We start from the raw sequence: 24384 nt of genomic DNA, 5'->3' as shown, positions 1-24384 counted from the left end.
CTTACTTCCAGGTTGCTTCTTTCTTTTATCAGTTTCTAACCATTGTTTCTTGTCCTTCTCTGTGATGCTTTGGTGAACAACCTGGCCCCCTCTGCCTTGTGGCAGCCCCTCAGATACTGGAACACTGCTATCATGTCTCCCCTATTTCTTCTTTTCTTTAGGCTAGCCAAACCCAAGTCCTGCAGCCATTCTCCGTACGTTTTAACAGACAAAGACTTTCTTATGGTGAAAGAGTTACAACTTTACATTTCTGGCTACACACACAATCTCGCACATCTATCCCTGTGTAATGTACCACATTAGAAAGGATCCTAAATTTACGGAGAAGGGAATTCAGTCCCCATTAGACACCCATTCCCCTACCAGTAGCTCCTACCTAAACAGAGGAAAAGGTGTCTTGCTATTAATTCTGAGCTGTGAAAACACCCGCCATTGTCGATTGTCGCAAAGCTGGGTCTCGGTGCGAAATGTTGTCAGGGATATAAAACACAATAGACCCCACTCAGAAGCGCGAAAGACTATTTGTGTGAAGTGGTCCTGCTGCTCCTTTTTAAAAAATACATATATATCTGCTGCAAGATCACCAGTGACCATAAAACGATTATCGAGGGATATAATGTTCCAAAAGAAAAGTGCAAGTGAAGTAGGATGGAGACAGAAGGCTATTTAAGCAACAAAGTGCTTTTGAGCCTGAACAATCGAAATGAAAAAAATAATTGCATTCCCCTTTTTTTTTGTTTGGTCCTCCAGCTTTTCTTATCAATGACTTTATCACCTTTGGGATTTTATTTTGCACGTTATTTAGGCTTCATTGTAATCCCTGCTATTCTGCCATTGACACCTCCTTAATACCTTGTCTAACGCCTCTGACACTTGTGGTGCAAGCCCGCCACTCTTTTATAATAGAGAATGGCTCCAACAAAGGGGGGGGGAGGAAAAGCGGGCGGGTGGGGGGAAACATGGAGGAATTAGTAGCCGCTCAGGATGCGGAATGAAGCTGGAGCCAAGGGGAAGGGGTCCCAGGGTGGCTTCGTCCCCAACCGAGGTGAACTTTGCCATCATCAAACAGCTCCTGCAGTTTGATGGTTGAGAGAAAAGAATGGAGGATTCATTACATGTTCATGGTAATCTTCATACTATTAAAACTCTTGTTCTTATAGCCTTAAGTGGGCAGAAGGGTACGATGTAGGACAAGACTTTTTCAGTCAAGATATCTCAAATGAGCTAATTGACAGAATGTGTCCAAAATCCAAGACGCAGGACTCTCCAAGACGCAGGACTCCCACAGAATTGAAATTTGGTAAATGTTATTAAGCATATGAATAGAATAGAATAGAATAGAATAGAATAGAATAGAATAGAATAGAATAGAATAGAATAGAATAGAATACAATACAATACAATACAATACAATACAATACAATACAATACAATAGAATGCAGGATGTAGAATAGAATAGAATGCAGGATGTAGAATAGAATAGAATAGAATAGAATAGAATAGAATAGAATAGAATAGAATAGAATAGAACGCAGGATGTAGAATATAATAGAATGGAATGGAATAGAGTAGAGTAGAGTAGAGTAGAGTAGAGTAGAGTAGAGTAGAGTAGAATAAAATAGAATTAAATAAGAATAGAATAGAATAGAGTAGAGTAGAATTAAATAAGAATAGAATAGAATAGAATAGAATAGAATAGAATAGAATAGAATAGAATAGAATAGAATAGAATAGAATAGAATAGAGCTGGAAGGACCTTGGAGGTCTTCTAGTCCAGCCCCCTACTCAAGCAGGAGAACCTATACCATCTCAGACAAGTGACTGTCTAAAAATCTCCAGTGATGGCGTGCCCACGATTTCTGGTGGCCAGCTGTTCCACTGGTTGACTGTCCTCACTGTCAGGAAGTTTCTCCTTAGTTCCAGGTTGCTTCTCTCCTTGATCAGTTTCCAACCATTGTTTCTCGTCCTTCCCTCTGATGCTTTGGTGAACAACCCGACCCCCTCTTCCTTGTGGCAGCCCCTCAGATACTGCAATATTGCTGGCACAAGCATTATCATATCATTATCATATCATAGTGACGTCATCATTATGGCACAAGCATTATCGTAAAGCATTGCACGCTATCATGCAAAATGTCATGAAACAGTTCCTGTCATCCATTCCTGAGGTTTGACTTTTTGGACTGCCCTCTGAAGGCATCCTTGTGAAGGCTTGTGCCTTAAACCGGGTTCCTTTTGCAAAGAGTCGTCTCTTGGGCCAGTCATTTTATGATAGTCCCCTTTATTCAATTTATATCAGTGGGCCTGGAGTTGAGCAGCCCCAGAATCAAATGAAATCAATCAATCAACCAATCAATCAATCTCACACTTTTTCTCCAGGAACTCCAGGCAGCCTACATAGAAACCTCCCTTCACTTTATTTCCGGAACAACCGCCCTGTGAGGTAGAGGTTGGGCTGAGAAAGACTGACTCAAAGTCACCCAGTGAAGTGTGTCAATTGAAAGTAGACTTGAGCATCCAGTCCACTCTTACTCCGATACATGATACTTTAATACAGGTTATCAATAATTCCATCAATTGAGCTCAACATTTCCGTTGCTAAGCAAAGTGGTTGTTAAGTGAATTGCAGCCAAAATATAACTTTCTTTGTCATGGTTGTTAAGTGAATAATAATAATAATAATAATAATGATAAAGTTGGAAGGGACCTTAGAGGTCATCTAGTCCAACCCCCTACTCAGGCAGGAAACTCTATACCATTTCGGACAAATGGCTGTCCAGTCTCTTCTTAAAAACTTCCAGTGTTGGAGCATTTATCGCTTCTGGAGGCAGGTTGTTCCACTGATTAATTGTTCTCACTGTCAGGGAGTTTCTCCTTAGTTCTAGGTTGCTTCTCTCCTTGATTAGTTTCCACCCATTGCTTCTTGTCCTGCCTTCAGGCGCCTTGGAAAATAGCTTGACTCCCTTCATATGATCTTGATTCTATACCTCTGTTAATGCAGCCTAGCACTGTGTTGGCTTTTTTGGCAGCTGAAGCACACTGCTGGCTCATATTTAAGTGATTGTCCACTAGGACTCCGAGATCCCTCTCACAGTTACTACTATTGAGCAAGGTACCCCCTATACCAATGATGGTGAACCTTTTAGAGACCGAGTACCCAAACTGCAACCCAAAACCCACTTATGCATCGTCGGGTGCTAGGTGGGTGTGGCCCATTGGCTGGGTGTGGCCAATTGGGGGGGTGGCCTATTGGGTGGGCATGGCTGCGGTGGTAATGGCAGACTGGATGGGACTAAAAAGTTCAATCAATCAATTCTAACTTTGCAAGATCTTTTTTTCCCATGAGAAGTTGAAATTGACTGATTGAACCTTTTTTTTTTTGCACACGGCAGTGGAGGCCTAAAACGAAAAGGCTTTATAAAACCAAGCTGAAGGCTTAGGGCTGGAGCGACAGTGCACGTGCCCACAGAGAGGGCTCTGAGTGCCGCCTCTGGCACTCGTGCCATAGGTTCGCCACCACTGCCCTATACTATATCTGTACATTTGGTTTTTCTTGCCTAAATGTAGAACCTTACTTTTTTCACCATTGAATTTCATTTTGTTAGATAGCGCCCAGTGTTCTAGTCTGTCCAGATCCTCCTGTATCCTAAACCTGTCTTCTGGAGTGTTGGCTATTCCTGCCAGCTTGGTGTCGTCTACAAATTTGATGAGTTCCCCATCTATCGCCTCGTTCAGATCGTTGATGAAGATGTTGAAGAGCACTAGGCCCAGAACAGAGCCCTGGGGCACCCCACTACATACTTCCCCACCATGTAGATGCAGTTCCATTGAGGACCACACGCTTCTTGTTCTGCCTTCAGGTGCTTTGTAGAATAGCTTGACTCCCTCTTCTTTGTGGCAGCCCCTGAGATATTGGAACACTGCTATCATGTCACTCCTCGTCCTTCTCTTCATTAAACTAGACATACCCAATTCCAGCAACTGTTCCTTGTATGTTTCAGCCTCCAGTCCCCTAATCATCTTTGTTGCTCTTCTCTGTACTCTTTCTAGAGTCTCAACATCTTTTTTACATCGTGGTGACCAAAACTGGATGCAGTATTCCAAGTGTGGCCTTAACAAGGCATTGTAAAGTGGTATTAACACTTCACGTGATCTTGATTCTATCCCTCTGTTAATGCAGCCTAGCACTGTGTTGGCTTTTTTGGCAGCTGTAGCACATTGTCTCATATTTAAATGATTGTCCACTAGGACTCCGAGATCCCGCTTTGTGTTACTGCAATACACTTGATCTCTAATAAATACCTTTCTCAAGAAATGGAACCAAGGATCATTTTTACTTAAAGAGGTTTAAGCTACGGGAGGTCCAATAGGGATGCTACACCTATCATAAATACATGCCAGTTGCCAAGTGCCCATATTTTGATCACATGATTGTGGGATACTGTAACAGTCCTGAGTCGAGGACTTTTTTCAATACCGAATGGTCACTAAACGAATGGTTGTAAATTGAGGACTACCTGTATACCCCAAGGTTGGACATCCATAAGTTTTTTAAATGTGAAAATTAGAGGTAGGTATGTCATGGTTAGAAGTATCTGGTTTACAAGCCTAAACAAGACTTCATTGGATACTCTCGTTGTTTTTATATACTCATCCCTCAAAACCAATTTTTATCCATCCAGGAATGCTTTCAAGTGAAAGCCCAGCCCCCCCTTCCTTCCTTCCTTCCTTCCTTCCTTCCTTCCTTCCTTCCTTCCTTCCTTCCTTCCTTCCTTCCTTCCTTCCTTCCTTCCTTCCTTTCTTTCTTTCTTTCTTTCTTTCTTTCTTTCTTTCTTTCTTTCTAAATTTATATGCTGCCCATCTCACTGTCCAAAGCGAATTTTTGCTCTTTGCATCTTGTGAAAATATTGGGATGCGCATTTGGCAGAATTATACTTTGGAGGACAAAGGCAGCCGGTGGGTGCTCTCCCCAATATTACATTTTAAAACCATAGAGCCTCATAGGTAGGTAAATAAATGTGCGTCGTGGGTGACTTAATTCCCAAATAGGTTCTCTAAAGTGGGAATGATAGTAGCTATATTGTAAGTGTATTACATGCTAATTTGAGCAATAAATTTCCCCGAGCTGCAGAGCTGAAGCAATTAATAAACCTCAGAGATCACTTGACTGCCCTGATGGCTTTCTTCACCATAGTGAAGTATATTCAAGAAAAGAGTGGGTTTATTGCTCCTGGTTTTTTTCCCCCCCTCCTTTTTATAAAAAAAGGCTTTAATTATTAGTGACACTGTGCAAATAGCTTCCTACGACTGGAATACCAACTACTTAACTCTCTGACCTTATTATTCAAATAAACACTTCTTATTAAAGCAATGTGGTTCGTTTGTCAAGACATCAAATCAGCTGTCATAGCAGTGGATTTGAATATCCCCACCATGTCAGCAGAGAGCAGGCGGTCTTGGTTAAGGGTTACCAATAAAGCAGAATATTTGTAGCTCCGGGGTTGAAATGAAGAGTCCTTGGTGCTCTCTGTGAGCTTGGATGTTTTCTTGCAGACGTTTCAATAGCCAAACCAGGTAATATCATCAGTGCTAGTAAGGAGTGGGGTTTGCTCTCACTTGAGTCAACTTACTTGGGCGCCGGCAAGAAAACAACCAAGCTCAGAGAGCACCAAGGAAATGGTGAAATGGGACGACTCCTTTGAAAATGCCTCCGCCAAATTTAGACTTTAATCTCTAGTCTTCAATCTCTAGTCCAGTGTTTCTCAACTGTGACAACTTTAATGTCAACGCTGCGAACATTGGATGTTCTTGCTTTGACAAAATTGAAGGCAGCCACTCTCTGTATAAGCTGTGTGGTATTTTTAGAGTTAAATTAGATGATGCTGGGAGGGGAGGAGAAAGAATGTGTGTGGGGATTAGTTAAGACAGTGGTTCTCAACCTTTTTAATGCCGCAACCCCCAACCGGTCGTAAGTCGAGGACTACTCAACCAGTTGTAAGTCGAGGACTACTCAACTGGTGCAGCACTGTTTGCAGAATGGGACTTTTGGCGGGCTCAGCAGGGCAGAGACAGCCTGGACAATTCCTATTGGCTTTTGAAAGCCAATAGAATTAGACTATATTCAAGAGAGTCTATTCTGTTGGCTTTCAAAAGCCAATAGAATAAAAGGGAGTAGCACAGCTAAGGAAAAGGGGGAAAAAATGGCGGACTGCGTTGTTTGGCGACCCCAAATGGGGTCCCGACCCACAGGTTGAGAACCACTGAGTTAAGACAAGGAACGGGTGGGCTACAGAACTGAAGAGAAACTTTGCCCTTCAAACTAATTAGAGAACGTGATATATGACTGCAAATAAGAGGACGGAAATAGGCTGGAATATTATGTGCTCAGGGGAGGGGAATTCAGATCTTGGCATCCTCCCTGCTGTGCCGATTAAAGACTTTTTAGGATAAACAATGCCTGGAAGTTCTTTGAAGTGTTTCGTTAATCGGAACCATGACATTTAAGACATGTAGACTTCAATACCCAGAATTCCCCAGCCAGACCATGAATCATTCAGGTTATTCAGCAAATCCAGTTTCCCCCATTGACTTTGCTTGTTGGAAGCTGGCTGGGAGAGTTGCACATGGGAATCACATGACCCCGAGATGCTACAAGTGTTGTAAATGCATGTTAGTTGCCGAGTAGCTGAATTTTGATCATGTGACCAGGGAGATGCAGCAATGGTTGTAAGTGCAAGAGCTGGTTGTAAGTCACTTTTTTCAGGGCCGTTGTAACTTTGAGCAATCGCTAAATGAATCGTTTTTGAGTCAAGGACTACCTGGTATCAGCTAAAAACCTGGCAGCTGTTGATTTCACTTTGTTGTGTACATACTCATTTATTGCTGGGTGCATCTAGTACCCCTAAATTCACCTTTCTATTCCAACAAATTTTGTTTTGAATCTCAGGCTTTAAAAAAGGGCAATCTTTTTTTAAGCTAGTCCGTTAGAAGTGACCAGTTGCAAACTTGGTTCATATTGAGTCAAGCTATTCTCCAAAGCACCTGAAGGCGGGACAAGAAGCAACAGGTGGAAACTAACCAAGGAGAGAAGCAACCTAGAACTAAGGAGAAATTTCCTGACAATTAGAAGAACAATTAACCAGTGGAACAACCTGCCTCCAGAAACGGTGAATGCTCCAACACTGGAAGTTTTTAAGAGAAGACTGGACAACCATTTGTCTGAAATGGTATAGGGTTTCCTGCCTGAGCAGGGGTTGGACTAGAAGACCTCCAAGATCCCCTCCATTCTATTCTATTCTATTCTATTCTATTCTATTCTATTCTATTCTATTCTATTCTATTCTAATTTTGAGAAATGTTCGCTCTGTAGGTTTTTGGCATATCCCTTGAATTTGAGGTCTTTCGCTTATCTTTCTGGTGTAGCTTTCTCAGTCTAACTCCTTTACAAGAGAACCAGCAATAAAGTGACATAAAATCCCTTACGGAAGAACATGCAAAAAACAAAAAAACAAAAACCACCAGCTTCTGCTGAAGCAGGGAATCAAATCAATTCTCCTTTTTTTCTTCTTTTTGATTCCTGAAGCTTTTACATTACATTTTTACATTTTTTTCCCCAGCCTGTCGCAGAAGAGCTGAGCAAGAAAAGCGATCCCCTTTTTCTGTTCCTATTGAATCAATTATTTTGCCTCTTGATTTTCTATGTAATGGCCCAGAATGGGAGCCTGATTGCTAATGGGGCCCGTATTGTTAAAATCGATGTGTTTTTGAAAGGAGTAACTAGTCTATCTTTTGTCTTTTTAAAAAAAAAAAAAGAAGAAGAAGAAAAAGAAGAAGAAGAAGAAAGAAAGAAAAGAATTTGATTCCACCGGATTTCCTTGATTGATGCAAACTGCAGTGGGCAAGAAGGCTATGTAAGATGAGCTTTTCACCGTTGGCAGCCAGAGTGATCGGCAGGCTGCCTGGTGGTAAGCAGGTTTTGCACTGAAAAGTCATGCTTTGTAGTTCCGGCGATCTGTGTGTTGCAATGCTGACAGTTTTTCTTAGACCCCCCCCCGTGCACTAATAGGCCCAGTTACGTGACCAACACGTCCCCCCTCCCAACTAGCCAATGGGATTAATGTCCTGCTGCTTCGATCGATCGAGCATTAGCATGAAGCATTCTGTCAGTGTTGCATTTATACCATGTCATTGACTAAGACTATTGACAGCTGAATGGGTGTTCTCGGAGCTGCCGAAGAGGTGGTTTGTCACCTGATTATTAACCGAAGCAGCTGCTCCCCGAAGCAAGCAACTTGGCCTTCACGCCCATCAGTTGTGATAATGTAGGAGTATTGTCTTCCCAACCTTCTAACAACTTTTTCAGAATTACTAAATCCTTCATATGTGTATGTGTGTGTGTGTATGTGTGTGTGTGTGTGTTTGTGTGTGTGCGTGTGTGCGTATGTCTCTGACTCATGGTGGCTACCTGGACAAGTCCTTGCAGGTCTCATGGCAAGATTTTCAGACATGGTGAATGCGCCCCCCCATGCCTTTTTTCCCTTGGGTTGAGAAAGAGGAACTGGTCCAAAGTCCGCAGCTTTTTTTGTGGCTTAAGATAGGACTAAAACTGTGTCTGATTTATTGAGAGTTTGCTGTCTATCAATAATCTGTCTGTCTGTCTGTCTGTCTGTCTGTCTGTCTGTCTCTCTCTCTCTCTCTCTCTCTCTCTCTCTAGCTATCATTTGTCTATCTATCTATCTATCTATCTATCTATCTATCTATCTATCTATCTATCTATCTATCTATCTGATAATTATCAATAAACTGTCAAAAAAATCTGCATCCAGTTTTGCACACCGCATTACAAAAAAGATGTTAAAACTTTGAAAAAAAAAGTGCAGAGAAGAACAACTAAAACAAACAAAGGTCTGGAGACTAAAACATAGGAAGAACGGTTGCAGGAACTGGGTTGGCTAGTCTAGAGAAATGAAGGACTAGGGGTGATACAATAGCAGTATTCCAGTATTTGAGGGGTGCCACAAAAGGAGAGGGGGTCAAATTATTCTCCAGAGCACCAGACGGCAGGATAAGAAACAATGGATGGAAACTAATCAAGGAGAGAAGCCACCTGGAATTAAGGAGAAACTTCCTAACAGTGAGGACAATTAACCAGTGGAACAGCTTGCCTTCAGAAGTTGTGGGTGCTTCATCATTGGAGGGTTTTAAGAAGAGTCTGGACGACCACTTGTCTGAAATGGGATGGGGTCTCCCGCTTGAGCAGGGGGTTGGACTAGAAGACCTCCAAGGCCCTTCCAGTTCTATTATGATTGATTAATGATTGGCTGATGATTATGCCTTTAGGTTAGTGTTGACTCCTGCTGATTGCCCTGGACAAGTCCCTGCAGTTTTGATTTATTTTATTATTAAACAAATTTATACAGGTAGTCCTCAACTTACAACCACAATTGAGCCCAAAATTCCATTGCTAAGGAATATAGTTGTTGAGTTTTTGTCTCATTTTATAACCTTTCTTGTCACAGTTGTTAAGCTAATTACTGCAGTTGTTAAATTTTGTCTTCCCTAGGACACAGTAGGAGTGACTGGTCCAATGTCCCTTGTTAGTTTTGTGCCTTATGGCAGAACTAGAACACAGATCTCCTGGTGTCTACCTGTGAATTCTAGTCCCACCTTAGCCATGAAAGACGCCTGGGTGACTTTGGGCCAATCACTAGGAGACTGTGAGTTCTAGTCCAGCCTTAGGTATGAAAGATGACTGGGTGACTTGGGACTAATCACTAGGAGACTATGAGTTCTAGCCCAGCCTTAGGCATGAAAGCTTGCTGGGTGACTTGGGGCCAGTCACTCTCTCTTAGCCCAACCCACCTCACAAGAAGGTTGTTGGGAAAATAGGAGGAGGAAGGAGTGTTAGGTATGTTGTTTGCTCCCTTGAGTTACTTATAAAAATAGTAAAAATAGGATTTTTTTTTTTTTAATCGGTGCATCAGTTATTCAACTGATCTGGAATGCAGTGGCTGACGTGCAAATCAGGGTCTTCCTACCAAAAAGATCAGTGAGAACGAGGTGACTTTCTTGGAAAGTGCACCCCCCCCCAAGGCACGAACAACCCCCATGTTTCCTGCTCCAAAGCGAGGTTACCAAGACAGACTATGGAATCCCCAGTGCCTGTATTTGCTGTAGCATGTTAAGGCTTTAGTGTAATTGCATTTGTTAGGGTTACTGTATGTATTATTAATATCTGCAAACCATTTGGAGTCCATTAAGTTTGAGGCAGTAGATAAAGGGCACCTATAAATAAGAATAAATAAATAATACTCTGACCCCGTGGTCTGATTTGGACAAAGACGTTCAGACAATGTTGGAAACCGCAACTTCTTAACTCTGTGTTTCAACAAATATGGCTTCTTTGCAAAATCGACTCTCTCAAAAATTCGTATTTCTTTCATAGGAGCTGTGTGCTGGATGAGGAACATCCACAGTTAAAGGCTGCTTAAGTGGGACAGAGCTTTCCCCTTCTCCAAAAAATCATATTAACCACTCTGTCCTATCTCTCCCGATAGCCACCCCCCCCCAGGGTTTTTTCCCCTGTATTGACACTCAATTGTGGGTAACGTTTGAAAGGACAACCGGTGGTACTTGGACCAGAATATGGTGAAGTACATTTATCAGTTAAACAAGAATACTTTGATGCCCCTTGACAAATACAACATTTTTTGCACACCGTAGTTTATTGTGACTGTATATTTTTCTGATTATTAATATCCAGGACACAGAGATAGGCCCTGTGCTCCATCACTTAGCTTTGAGGACCACTCTATCTCCTGCATTGACATTTTACTGGCTCTTCTTGTCAACATAAATCAGAGCTTTGTCGTTATTCTGATATCACCTTTGGATGATTACAGTCTCAACAGAAGAAGTGCGTAAATCTCCTGGTCATGGCTGAAGTAGGTTATAAAGCTCGGCAGTACATATATTTTCAGAGAACGTCCACATCTGAGCTCCTGGCTGTCCTGCAGATCACCCTAGGCAAAGGCTGTTGGGTTCAAAGAACTGGGAAGGCAGAGTGGCAATAGCTATTGGCGTAGGTTGTTGTGCATTGTTCATTTTGTTATAAATTGGATACAGGTAGTCTTAACAACTGTTTGTTCTAAATTACAACAGCACTGGAAAAAAGGCACTTACGACTGTTTTTCACACTTATGACCATTGCAGCATCCCCGAGGTCATGTCAGCTTGGGAACGACTCATATTTATGGCAGGTGCTATGTCCAAGGGTCATGGGATCCCCTTTTGCAACTTTTTGACAAGCAAAGTCAGTGAAGAAACCAGATTCACTTAACAACCACGTTGCTAACTTAACTAGTGTAGCGATTTCACGTGACAAGGGTGAATGTCCCACTTAGCAATGTAAAGTTTGGGCTCAATTGTGGTAATAATAATAATAATAATAATAATAATAATAATAATAATAATAATAATAATAAAGTTGGAAGGGACCTTGGAGGTCATCTAGTCCAACCCCCTGCTCAGGCAGGAAACCTTATACCATTTCGGACAAATGGCTGTCCAGTCTCTTCTTAAAAACTTCCAGTGTTGGAGCATTTACTGCTTCTGGAGGCAGATTGTTCCACTGGTTAATTGTTCTAACTGTCAGGAAGTTTCCTTAGTTCTAGGTTGCTTCTCTCCTTGATTAGTTTCCACCCGTTGCTTCTTGTCCTGCCTTCAGGCGCTTTGGAGAATAGCTTGACTCCCTCTTCTTTGTGGCAGCCCCTGAGATACTGGAACTGCTATCATGTCCCCCCTCGTCCTTTTCTTCATTAAACTAGATATAACCAATTCCAGCAACCGTTCCTTATATGTTTTAGCCTCCAGTCCCCTGATCATCTTTGTTGCTCTTCTCTGCACTCTGAGGATGGGCTCCAGCATGAGCCTGAAAGCTCCAAAGACTAAACCTTTGGTCCCAGTATATGACCTAGATTAGATCCTGCAACATTATCCTGGAACATATATATTTACCTTCATTTGTAATAAGGTGATCATTTGCAGTAGTACATCTCCACTGGAGCTGAAGATCCCATAGAAAACCTAAAACAGAGTTTGGAGGCTGTTCAGAAAGAAGCTGAATTTGAACTGAAGTAAGGCAGAATTTACTATGCAAATAGTATAGGAGGGATTTCCATCAGCTTCAAGATAACTCCGAAAGGGGTAATGTTCTCCTAAAGTAGCAGGTCTTGTGTGTCCTCCTGGATTCATGGCTAGTGCTAGATAGGCAGGTGGAAATTGTGGCCAGGGGGCCTTGACCAGGGAGAATATGCTAGTTGCAGACCTAACCTCTTCCAATTGGAAAACTCTCAAACTGTAGGGCAACTTATTCTTTGATTAATTATGTGCATTAAAAGTGTCAATTGTTAGTGATCACATAAATTGTCTTTCAAGTCTTCCAGTCCCAAGTAGCTGAGTCCAATCACTTTCCTCCTCCTCCTCCTCCTCCTGTATGTATAGGAAATCACATGACTGCCACTGTGCTTTCCAGTTCAGTTTCACATTTTTGTTTTTTGTATGCTTTGCAAAACATCCAATGTATTTCCCATTGTGTACCTTCTTTCTCTCTTATAATCCCTTCCTCTCCAATCTCTGCTCTGCTGGGGGAAGAGTCCAAGAAAAAATAAGCAATTTCTAGTGAATAATAATTTTTATTGGTTTAAAAACACAAAGATGAAAACGTAATATAAACTAAGAAAAACACAACAAAGAATAAAGTGCAGGGAAAAAAGAATGGGAGGAGAAAATGAAGAAAAACTAACAAGCAACTTCTATCAGCACTCTCCTGTATGCCTGCTTACTCTCTTTAATCTCTTCTTCACCAATCCCTCCATTCTGCAAGAGAACAAAAGCAACAGATGAGGCACAAGAGAATACAAACTACTGTAATGTGACTGAGGGAACACTGCAAAGGTCATAAATGCGAGTGTAGGTTGTAAAGTTATTTTTTTTTCCAGAACTGCTGTAAATCAGAACGGTTGCTATACATTCTACCTATATAGAATTCTGTAACAGCTTTGTTCCCTATGCCATCCATCTGGTAAACTTGCAAGATTTATTTTTCTTGCCATGTACATGTATAATAATTAACAATTATTATACAATTAACCAGTGGAACAGCTTGCCTCCAGAAATCGTGGGTGCTCCATCACTGGAGATTTTTAAGAAGAGACAGGACAGTCACTTGTCTGAGATGGTATAGGTTCTCCTGCTTGAGCAGGGGGCTGGTCTAGAAGATCTCCAAGGTCCCTTCCAGCTCTATTCTATTCTAAACATCCAAACTAGACAGTGTTGTTTCTCTTTGTCATAGAATATATGTGGGTATATGCAATTTCTTTGGTCATATTTATGTAGTGTATATCAGAGATGGTGACCCTTTGAGAGCTATATGCAACAAAATTTCATTTAGAATAATAGAGTTGGAAAGAGCCTTGGAGATCTTCTAGTCCAGCCCCCTGCTTGGGCAAGAGACCCTATGCCATTTCAGACAAATGGTTGTCCAGTCTCTTTTTGAAAGCCTCCAGTGATGGAGCACCCACAATTTCTGAAGCCAAGCTGCTCCATTGATTGATTGATCTGACCGTTAGGAAATGTCTCCTTCGTTCTAGGTTGCTTCTCTCCTTGATTAGTTTCCATGGTGCTTTGGAGAATAGGTTGATCCTCTCTTCTTAATGGCAGCCCCCCCTCAAATATTTGAAAACTGCTATCATGTCTCCCCTAGTACTTCTTTTCATTAGACTGGACATACCCAATTCCTGTAATTGTTTGTAGGTTTTAGCCTCCACCCCCCTAATTACCTTTGTTGCTCTTCTCTGTGCTCTTTCCAGAGTCAATATCTTTTTTATATTGTGGTGACCAGAACTGGATGCAATATTACTAAGGCCACACTACATCATCCAGCTGGGTAACAGACACTGGGCCAGTCATCCTCTCTCAAGCCCAAGAAGAAGTAATAAGGGAAAACCACTTTTGAAAAATGCCATTTTATGTAAAATTATATAAAGAAGACATCAGGGATTTGGCTGATACCAAGAGTCAAGACCGATTCAAAGGCAGAAATATAGACATCCACTTATATACATAGCCTTTTTCTTTTTATAACTACCTTCGTTCCCTTTCTAATGTATGCCGATTAGTGTACATTCAAAGTGACAATAAAGTTATTCTATTCTATTCTATTCTATTCTATTCTATTCTATTCTATTCTATTCTATTCTACTCTACTCTACTAGAACAGGGATAGGCAATCTTGGCTCTTTTATGACTCGTGGACTTCAACTCCCAGAATTCCTGAGCCAGCCATAAAAGAGCCAAGGTTGCCTACCCCTGTTTTAGAACGACCTTTACACCTGGAATGAATTATCTATTAAAAATAGAGGGTAAGTACGCTGTAGGCTGAATCAAAGCTTCTAAATTCTACATTTTTTAAGGAAGAATCAGCCTGCCCTTCTTACTAATACTAGAAGCTGTTAACATCAACAGTGTTCTTTTTTATGCCTACGTACATTAGTGAATCCTTCCCCCCACCCCACAAAACCAAAAAAACCCCAATAAGTTGGGGGTTTTGTTAGCTATCTCTTTCCTTTCCAGGGTCATCAGACAGCTTCCGTTTGCTTGCTTTCTGTTGTGTAATTCATGATCTAGCATAGCAATCATGTATGTAAGAGTAAAACTTATTATTTGTCCCCGAGATAAATGCCACATGATGCATTCAATCCCTTTTCTGTAATAATAAATCAATATTAGTTATTATAAACAGCTGCTGGAATATACTAAAACGGGTATTCAGGAATGGTATGGAATAAGGAATTAGACTGATCAAGATGTGACGAGCATTCTGAGGTTGCAAATCATTTGAGCCTCCTTGCGAAGGGTGGGCAAGAATCACACACACCCCAATTGCAAAAGAAACATTCCTGCGTAATATCCACTCCCCCCAACTAAATATTTTCTTCCCCTCCTCCATCCCTAAAAGAAAAAAAATTAGAATTGTCTTTTTACCAAAGCCGTTCGTGTTTGAGTTGGACCTTATTCCTCATATATTTATTTATTTGATATTTATCCCACCTTTGTTATTTTACTGTATAACTATGTCAAGGTGGCAAACATGCATCCTCCTCCCATTTTCCCCACAATAACAGCTCTGTGAGGTGGGTTGGGCTGAGAGAGTGTGATTGGCTTAGAGTCACCCAGTCAACTTTCATGCCTAAGGTGGGACTAGAACTAACAGCCTCTTGGCGATTGGTCCAAAGTCACCCAGCTGACTTTCATGCCTAAAGCGGGACTAGAACTCCCAGTCCCTTGGTGATTGGCCCAAAGTCACCCAGCTGATTTCTATGCCTAAGGCGGGACTAGAACTCCCAGTCTCTTGGTGATTGGCCCAAAGTCACCCGGCTGATTTCCATGCCTAAGGCGGGACTAGAACTCCCAGTCTCTCGGTGATTGGCCCAAAGTCATCCAGCTAGCTTTTATGCCTAAGCGGACTAGAAGTCACAGTCACCTGGTTTCTGGCCTGCTTTCTTACCACTACCCGAAACTGATCAAAGGCACCTTCTACCTAAAACTTGCTTTACCTCAAATGGCAGGACATGTCCCTCTCCCTTTCTGCTCGGCCAAACGGAGGAGGATTGTCCAAGGATTGCGTGATGGTTCCTCACCGGTGCATCTGTAACCTATCAGAATGACGGCCTGGCTGTGAGATTTATCTGAGCATCATTGGATTGCTCCAGGGGTGGGGAAAGGGGGTGGGGGGGGGGTTCATCTCTTTAAGCAATGAGCAGAGGATGGTTGCCAGAGAGATGGGCTGAATCGTCCGCCCCAGGGGTCATCCTTGATTGGATTCTAAGCTTAGTTAAGCACCTCCAAAGCTGTGCGAACACTTAGCGAATGCCAGACTAGACATCCTAATTAGCTGTGAGCTCAGAGCCAAATGGATGCTCGCAGTGAGTCAGTTTTTGTCCAAACAGACACCAACACATTAACAGAGAGAGAGAGAAAGTGCTCTCATTTGATCCAATTTGTGCAGTCTCCCCTCTTCTCCTCCTCCTCCCTTTTTGCCAAGAGAGTTATACATTTTTTTCCACTGGGGAAGCTACCTGTCGTAATGTCTTTGTTTAAATGATTAACAAATTGCTCTTTCTTTCTTTCTTTCTTTCTTTCTTTCTTTCTTTCTTTCTTTCTTTCTTTCTTTCTTTCTTTCTTTCTTTCTTTTCTTTTCTTTTCTTTTCTTTTTTTTTTAAAAAATGTCTTGACCAGATTGTGTTTTCTCTCGTGCTGTGGCAACCTTGAGTTAAGTATGAACCAGGGATTCTCTTCCGAAGAACAAAATTGCTCTGGTTTGAGCATTAAAGCAAGTCCCCGTCACTTCACTCACCTCAATATATCAGGCCCGGGCAACCTGCTACAAGAAGACCCATAGTAGAAAAATACACCTCTTATTTTTCCCTCTTCTCCAAGGGAATTCAGGCGAGTTGAAGTAATAGGAGCTCAATCAATCACGGGGACAATGTTTTGCAGATTGTTCTCTGGTCAGATTGGGTGATTTCTCCATTTCTCTCCCCCCCCCCCCATTAGCATCAGAATTGCATCTTCATTCTGGAAGTCAAACTCTTTGCCACTGCAGAAATTCCAGGGTTGTCAGTCCTCTGACCCACATGTGTAATCCTTCCATTTTGTTCTTTATTTTGGTAACATTGCATAATGCACTCAAATTCTGCTTGTCTGAGTTTCCAGACTTACTTCAAATGAGATGGGCTATGTATGGATGAATAAATGTGGCTAGCATGCATTTATTTGTGGGAAAAGGATTTGGGGTCACCTGTCATTCTGGCTGGAAAAATATCCAGCAACAAATCAATGTAAAAAAAAATAAAAAATGTCAGGGCTGAGCTAATGGGATATCTTTGAATTCACAAGAATTTATTTATTTATCAGATTGTCATTGTATCCATGCCTAACATTCCTTCTTTCTCCTATTTTCCCCTCAACAACAACCCTCTGAGGTGGGCTGGGCTGAGAGAGAGTGATTGGTCCAAAGTCATCCAACTGGCTTTCATGTCTAAGGTAGAACTAGAACTCACCGTCTCCTGGTGATTGGCCCAAAGTCATCCAGCTGGCTTTTGTGCCTAAAGTAGGACTAGAACTCACCCTCTCCTGGTTTGCCACCACCTTAACTACTACACCTAACTGGCTTGGATTGGGACACTGACATCTGCAGAAGGCGTTCTCCTGCCCTGAGACTTGTCTTCTAATTGCGTGAAAGAGAGAGCGCACTTATATTTAATTTCAGAAGAATTTGCACTGGTTAACTCCTGAGGAGCAAAATAACAGTTAGCAAAATGGGGAAGAATTCATTAAAGTTCACAGAATAAGGTAACAGGAAATAAGATCCAGGATAGCAGTATAAACATAATTAAAGATACTTCAACTCAGATCATTTCCCATCAAATATAAAGAAGACTCTATCTTCATTTAGCAGTTCCTAGACTGCTTTACAATATGTTTCATAGATCTATAAACTGTGCTGTTCCTAATTGGCTTTGTGCCCCAGGTTCTCCCATGGGAAGAAAAAACATGGATTAAAGATAAAATGGAACTGTTTTTTTTTTCCCTTCAAGACCACCTGAAAGGGGAATTTTTCTGCTCCTGGCTGGCTTTTCAGAAGTTGACTCCAATAATGGTGCTTATAATCTCAATTAATGGGTTTTGATTTGACTGGCAGATCAGATTTAAAGTTTATTACATACAGGTAGTTCTCGATTTTCGACCACAGTTGAGCCCAAAATTTCTGTTGCTAAGTGACATGGCTCTTAAGTAAGTCTTGGCCCATTTAACAATTTATCAGTGGAACCGCTTGCCTCCAGAAGTTGTGGGTGCTCTTAAGGCTTTTAAGAAGAAATTGGACAACCATTTTTCTGAAATGATATAGGTCAGTGGTGGTGAACTTATGGCACGCGTGCCAGAGGCGCCACTCAGAGCCCTCTCTGTGGGCACGCACACCATCGCCCCAGCGTCCCCCCCCCGTGGCCCCCTTCTCACCAGCAGTCCCCCCCCCAGAGGAGAGTTGCCCAGGGCTCAGCCTGCGCGGAGCAGCGCAGCCAAGGACATGGCAGCTGGGCAGCGAGGACAAGACTCCGCCCTCGTGCCTCATCACGTACAGATGCTACTGCGGGGCACAGACAGAGGGTGTGGCCGCCATGACGCTGCTGGGCCGCCTGGGCGATCTGCTGTGTGGGCCATGGAGGCGGTGGGTGGCCCTGCAGGCGGGAGAGGCAGGGGCGGGGCAGGGGCGAGGTGGCTTTTGGGCACTCAGTCGCTAAAAGGTTCGCCATCACTGGTATAGGTTTTCCTGCCTGAGCAGGGAGTTGGACTAGAAGACCTCCAAGGTCCCTTCCAACTCTTCTCTTCTCTTCTCTTCTCTCCTCTCCTCTCCTCTCCTCTCCTCTCCTCTCCTCTCTTCTCTTCTCTTCTCTTCTCTTCCATGCTGAATGGGAACGGTGGGGCTCAGATGTATCTGGAGCTATCCCTGTGGAGGGTGGTCAAAACCAGCCATAAAAAAAACAGAAGGGGCTTTAATTGATCCATCTGGACTTTTTTGGCCTAGAACCTACAGATACCGCTGCGAGCCACCCATGGTTTGTGATGATTTAAAGGGACATTCCCCCAAGGTGCTGTGTGTTCCTTGCAGGCCAAAGAGAAGCAGATGGGTCTTCGGAGGTCTGATTGAGTCTTCCGTGCGTTTGCTTCAGCTCAGTTGGATAGCTGGTGCAGCAGGAGACTTGGTTTTGATTGCTGCTGTGTTGAAATTGGAGGAGGAGGAACATGAGGAGGCTGGCTTGAAACAAAGGCACCGAGGTGGCCCCAAATGACTTCTGAGGTAAGGAATGAGCAAGGTACTATGCACTCAAAGGGGCATGGTGGGCTAGCAGTTAAGATGCTGGGCTTCCAACTAGAAGGTCAAGACCCAAGCACCACATGATAGGGTGAGCTCCCATTCCTTGCCTCAGCTCCTGCTCACCTAGCAGTCTGAAAACACCCAAACGCGAGTAGATAAATAGGTGCCACTTTGGTGGGAGGGTAACAGCGTTCTGTGCGCCTTTGGCATATAGCAGGGGTAGGCAACCTTGGCTCTTTTATGACTGGTGGACTTCAACTCCCAGAATTCCTGAGCCAGCATAGCTCAGCTTGGAAACCTCTCCCTTTCCCCTCAGCATGGCTGGCTCAGGAATTCTGGGAGTTGAAGTCCACGAGTCATAAAAGAGCCAAGGTTGCCTACCCCTGTCATATAGTATGCTGGCCACATGACTATGGAAATGTCTACAGAGAATGCTGGCTCCCTTGGCTAAGAAATGGAGATGAGCACTGCCCCCCCTCCCCGAGTTGGACACAACTGGTCAGGGGAAACCTTTTCCTTTACATACACAAACATTACAATTTCCTGAATTAGGAGCAGTGTGACAGAGAGCTTGGATGGAGAAAGCGCCTTAGTGCCAGAGAATGCTTCCCTTTACAGCAGGCCATGCCAGTTTCCTGGTACAGCTTTCAAGGTATTAATGTTGCTACTACAGATAATCCTCAGCTTACGATCGATTGCTTAACGACCATTTGAAGTTACAAAGACCTCCCCAGAGCTACTAATAACTCATTTCGGAAATTATGAGGGCCACAGACACAGAAACACACACACACACAAACACACACACACCACAGTCACGTGATTGAATTTGGGGCAGTTGGCAACTGACTCACCTTTATAGCCGTTGGCAGAATCCCCTGGTCACGTGACCACAGTTGGTGACTTTTTTTGCCAGTTTCCAGTGTTTACTTCAGGTTTCTGGCAAAAAAATAATAATAATTGGGGAAAATGGATTTGCTTAACGACTGCGGCGTTTGTTTAACGACTGCGGTTTTCACGTAACCACTGCTGCAAAAAATGTCAACAAATCAGATCACATCACGTGATGCTTTGACTTTTGACAGCAGTGGCTTAAGACTGTAATTCTGAGCTCAGTTATGGTCATAAGTCAAGGACTCTCTGTAGTGTCATATTCCATTTATGAAACAAGGAAGCAAAGGGTTTCATACAACAGTTCACTTAGGGATCATTCGAAGTTACAACAGCACTGAAAAAAGCAGCTTATGACCATTTTTCATACTTATGACCATTGCAGCATCAGGTGATTTACATTTGGATGTTTGACAACTGACTCACCTTTATGACGGTTGCAGTGCCCCCGGGGTCACGTGATCCTCTTCTGACAAGCAAAGTCCACGGGGAAGCCAGATTCACTCAACAACCATGTTACTAGTTTAACAATTGCAGTGATTCACTTAACAAATGTGGCAAGAAAAGTTGTAAAATGGGTCAGTAATCAGAAAATTACTACTACTACTACTACTACTACTACTACTACTACTACTACTACTAATAATAATAATAATAATAATAATAATAATAATGTTGGAAGGGACCTTGGCGGTCTTCTAGTCCAACCCCCTGCTCAGGCAGGAAACCCTATACCATTTCAGACAAACGGCTGTCCAGTCTCTTCTTAAAAACTTCCAGTGTTGGCGTATTCACCTCTTCTGGAGGCAGGTTGTTCCACTGGTTAATTGTTCTAACTGTCAGGAAGTTTCTCCTTAGTTCTAGGTTGCTTCTCTCTTTGGTTAGTTTCTGTCTGTTGCTTCTTGTCCTGCCTTCAGGCGCTTTGGAGAATAGCTTGACTCCCTCTGGAGTCAAGCTACTGGAGCACTGCTATTATGTCCCCCCTCGTCCTTCTCTTCATTAAACTGGACATACCCAATTCCAGCAGCTGTTCCTTATATTTTTTAGCCTCCAGTCCCCTAATCATCTTTGATGCTCTTTGTACTCTTTCTAGAGTCTCAACATCTTTTTTACATTGTGGTGACCAAAACTGGATGCAGTATTCCAAGTGTGGCCTTACCAAGGCATTGTAAAGTGGTATTAACACTTCACGTGATCTTGCCTCTATCCCTCTGTTAATGCAGCCTAGCACTGTGTTGGCCTTTTTGGCAGCTGCAGCACACGGCTGGCTCATATTTAGCAACAGAAATTTTGGGTTCAATTGTGGTGGTAAGTCGAGGACCATCTGTATAGAGGCGTAGAAATAAAGACTGTCCGAGGGTTCAAGACCCGCACCCAAACAAAGGCTTTCCCTATGGAGGAGGAAACAGGACCCAGGTGAAACGAGCAGACCTTCTCATAAATCCCAGGGAAATTCAAACAGCTATTTTAATGTTTGTGGACATTTTAAGCCACGATTTCCTGATCGCACCAATCTATCTGCCGGCTTTACTATAGAGAAGGGTCGTTTGGTTTAATGTATATTTCAGTCTTCATTGCCTTTTAAGTAGTTTTTAATCAGTAATTATTGTGGAGTTGGGATGGGCGCCTCGTCTTTCGTGCCTCTCCTCCGGAAGAGTGCCAGCCAATATGTCATGTCAATTAGCCGGCAGTGCCTGGGTTAGCAGGAAGCTCCAGCTCTCAGATAAGCAGCCTGTCTGTCTTATCAATCTTAGGAGCCTGCTGGAGGAAGCTCTCCCCTTCCCTCTGCAAATGTCTCTCCTTTCCCCCAGGCATTTCAGGAACAAAAAAGGATCAGATAGCTAATTTGAAAAATTAAAGGAATACTATTCTATCTGGGTTTCCTTGCGCCCAACGCAAATTAAGAAGTCAACCCAAGATAGACTACACAGTTATGGGAATAATTTGGACCATTGCCAACATTATCTTTTGAATGTAATGTTTTGAATGTGTAATGAATGTAATGCAATTAAAACGTGAAGTGTTAATACCACTTTACAATGCCTTGGTAATCCTGCATCCAGTTTTGGTCACCACAATGTAAAAAAAATGTTGAGACTCTAGAAAGAGCGCAGAGAAGAGCAACAAAGATGATTAGGGGACTGGAGGCTAAAGCATATAAAGGACAGTTGCCGAAATTGGGTATGTCTAGTCTAATGAAGAGAAGGACGAGGGGCGACATGATAGCAGCATTCCACTATCTCAGTGGCTGCCACAAAGAAGGAGTCAAGCTATTCTCCAAAGCGCCTGAAGGCAGGACAAGAAGCAATGGATGGAAACTAATCAAGGAGAGAAGCAACCTAGAACTAAGGAGAAACTTCCTGACAGTTAGAACAATTAACCAGTGGAACAACCTGCCTACTGAAGCTGTGAATGCTCCAACGCTGGAAGTTTCAGCCATTTGTCTGAAGTGGTATAGGGTTTCTTACCTGAGGAAGGGGTTGGACTAGATGATCTCTAAGGTCCCTTCCAACTTCATCATCATCATCATCATCATCATTATTATTATTAATCATTGCATTGACAAGCCTTGTATAGCAATTTTCTGTGACATAACTCCTTTCCCAGATGAATCATTGATGGAAAGCAAAGCTGGTGCAGATGAATAACTCTGCACCATGCAATAAACATAAGAACATTTTTGCCCTAAAGTTTTGGGCACTTGGAATGTTCGGACAATGATCCCCGGCCTTTCTGATGATTTGCAAGAAATAGATGACGTACGTAAGACAGCTGTCATCGACGTGGGGGAGGGATACGACATCATCTATCTCCAGTCTACAACACAGTCCTTTCAGCAGCCCCAAGAAGGTTCCACACCCATTTGCCCTTTTTAGGTATCCTTAAGGGCTCAGATAAACCTCCAAGTGGCCTCAACGGCTCTCAGAAAGAACGCTAATGACCAGATGACTGCAAGGAACATACATCCTTCCATCCTCCACCATTCAGTCAGAACTGAAGAAGCTTCTTGGATGAGAAGGAAAACATCTCAAGGAAAAAGAAAGAAAGTCCAGTTGCCTTTTGAAAAAGGACCTTTGGGACAAGCATAACCGGAGTGACTGAGAACCTCCATAGACATAAAGCTGGGTAAGGTGGAAGGAAGGAGAAGAAGAGGAAGACCAGCAGCAAGATAGATGGATTCAGTTGAGTGGCAGTGGATGCACCATTAGAAGCCCTGAAAGACAAGTTAGGGACCCATCAAGGAGAAAATCTATCCATGGGGTCACTAAGCGTCAACAATGACTCAAAGAGACATCCTCAATTAGAATACTTATGCTTGCAACTAAGCTTCAAGTTTTCTTCCTATGGCTACATAGCTGAAAGGTATTAATGGGCATAATTGTTGAAGGATAAGAGTGATAGCTCATTACTGAAAAGCAGATGTTGTATCAAATTTGAGTTATGCATCATGACAGCCCAGAGTTGATGGGAGAAAGAGGGGCAATGTTCCTCCAGAGTACCGATTGTCTCCAAGCATAGTAATGATTTGTTATGTTGCTATTAGGATGGTTTCCCCGCAGCATGCCAGGCTATTTAGACAGCCAGGTAGTTTGTGATTCAGCCTTTAATTGTGCAAATGGAGCTTCAGAGATGCTTTATCTTGCATCGTTTTATTTTTGGCTTCCCCAGAGAACCCTTGAGTTTGAGCCTGTCCTTATGGTGTGATTGCACAATTAACTGGCAACAAAGTCTGTGAGATTTCTGTCGGGAACAGCTTTGCTACATAAAAAGGGATCTGTTTACAGTACTGTGTCTATCAACACAAGAGCAAGGTCTCCTTCTGCAGATGGCTTTCTTTTCAAATTTACAAGATGCTGTGGGAAAACACTGCTTTAAAAGGTAAATTAACAGACGTCGCAGCGATTCAAGTTGGCAAACAGAGGCGTCTTTGTAGCAGAGAAAGCCACGGGATTTTCCATATCAGACCTCTACTTAATGTTGCAAAGCCAGAGGAAGGGGGTGGGGCTGGGGGTGTCTGGAGGATAGGGGCAACACAGTCAAGATTGTGACTATGAAGCAGGTAAAAAGCAGGCCTTCATAGCCATTGTGGGCTGTTGTCTTTACTTTACTGATTACTCAGTAAAGTAATTGATTGTTGTTGTTGTTAGCTGCAAAATCGTGTCCGACCCATTGCGACCCCATGGACAACATTCCTCCAGGTCTTCCTGTCCTCTACCATCTTCTGGAGTCCATTTAAGCTCACGCCTACTGCCTCAGTAACTCCATCCAGCCACCTCATTCTCTGTCGTCCCCTTCTTCTATTGCCCTCCATCTTTCCCAGCATCAGGCTCTTCTCCAGTGAGTCCTTCCTTCTCATTAGGTGGCCAAAGTACTTGAGTTTCAACTTCAGGATCTGGCCTTCTAAAGAGCAGTCGGGGTTGATCTCCTCTAGGACTGACCGGTTTGATCACCTTGCAGTCCAGGGGACTTGCAGGAATGTTGAGTTAAGTTACTCAACACTTAACACTTAACAATGAAAGTGATTCGCATAACAATTGGGGCAAAAATTGTAAAAGGG

The sequence above is a fragment of the Crotalus tigris genome, unplaced genomic scaffold, assembly GCF_016545835.1.
Source record: "Crotalus tigris isolate CLP2741 ecotype Arizona unplaced genomic scaffold, ASM1654583v1 scf7180000024371.1489680, whole genome shotgun sequence".
NCBI classification, from domain to species: Eukaryota; Metazoa; Chordata; class Lepidosauria; order Squamata; family Viperidae; genus Crotalus; species Crotalus tigris.
Note: the sequence above shows the minus strand (reverse complement) of the source record.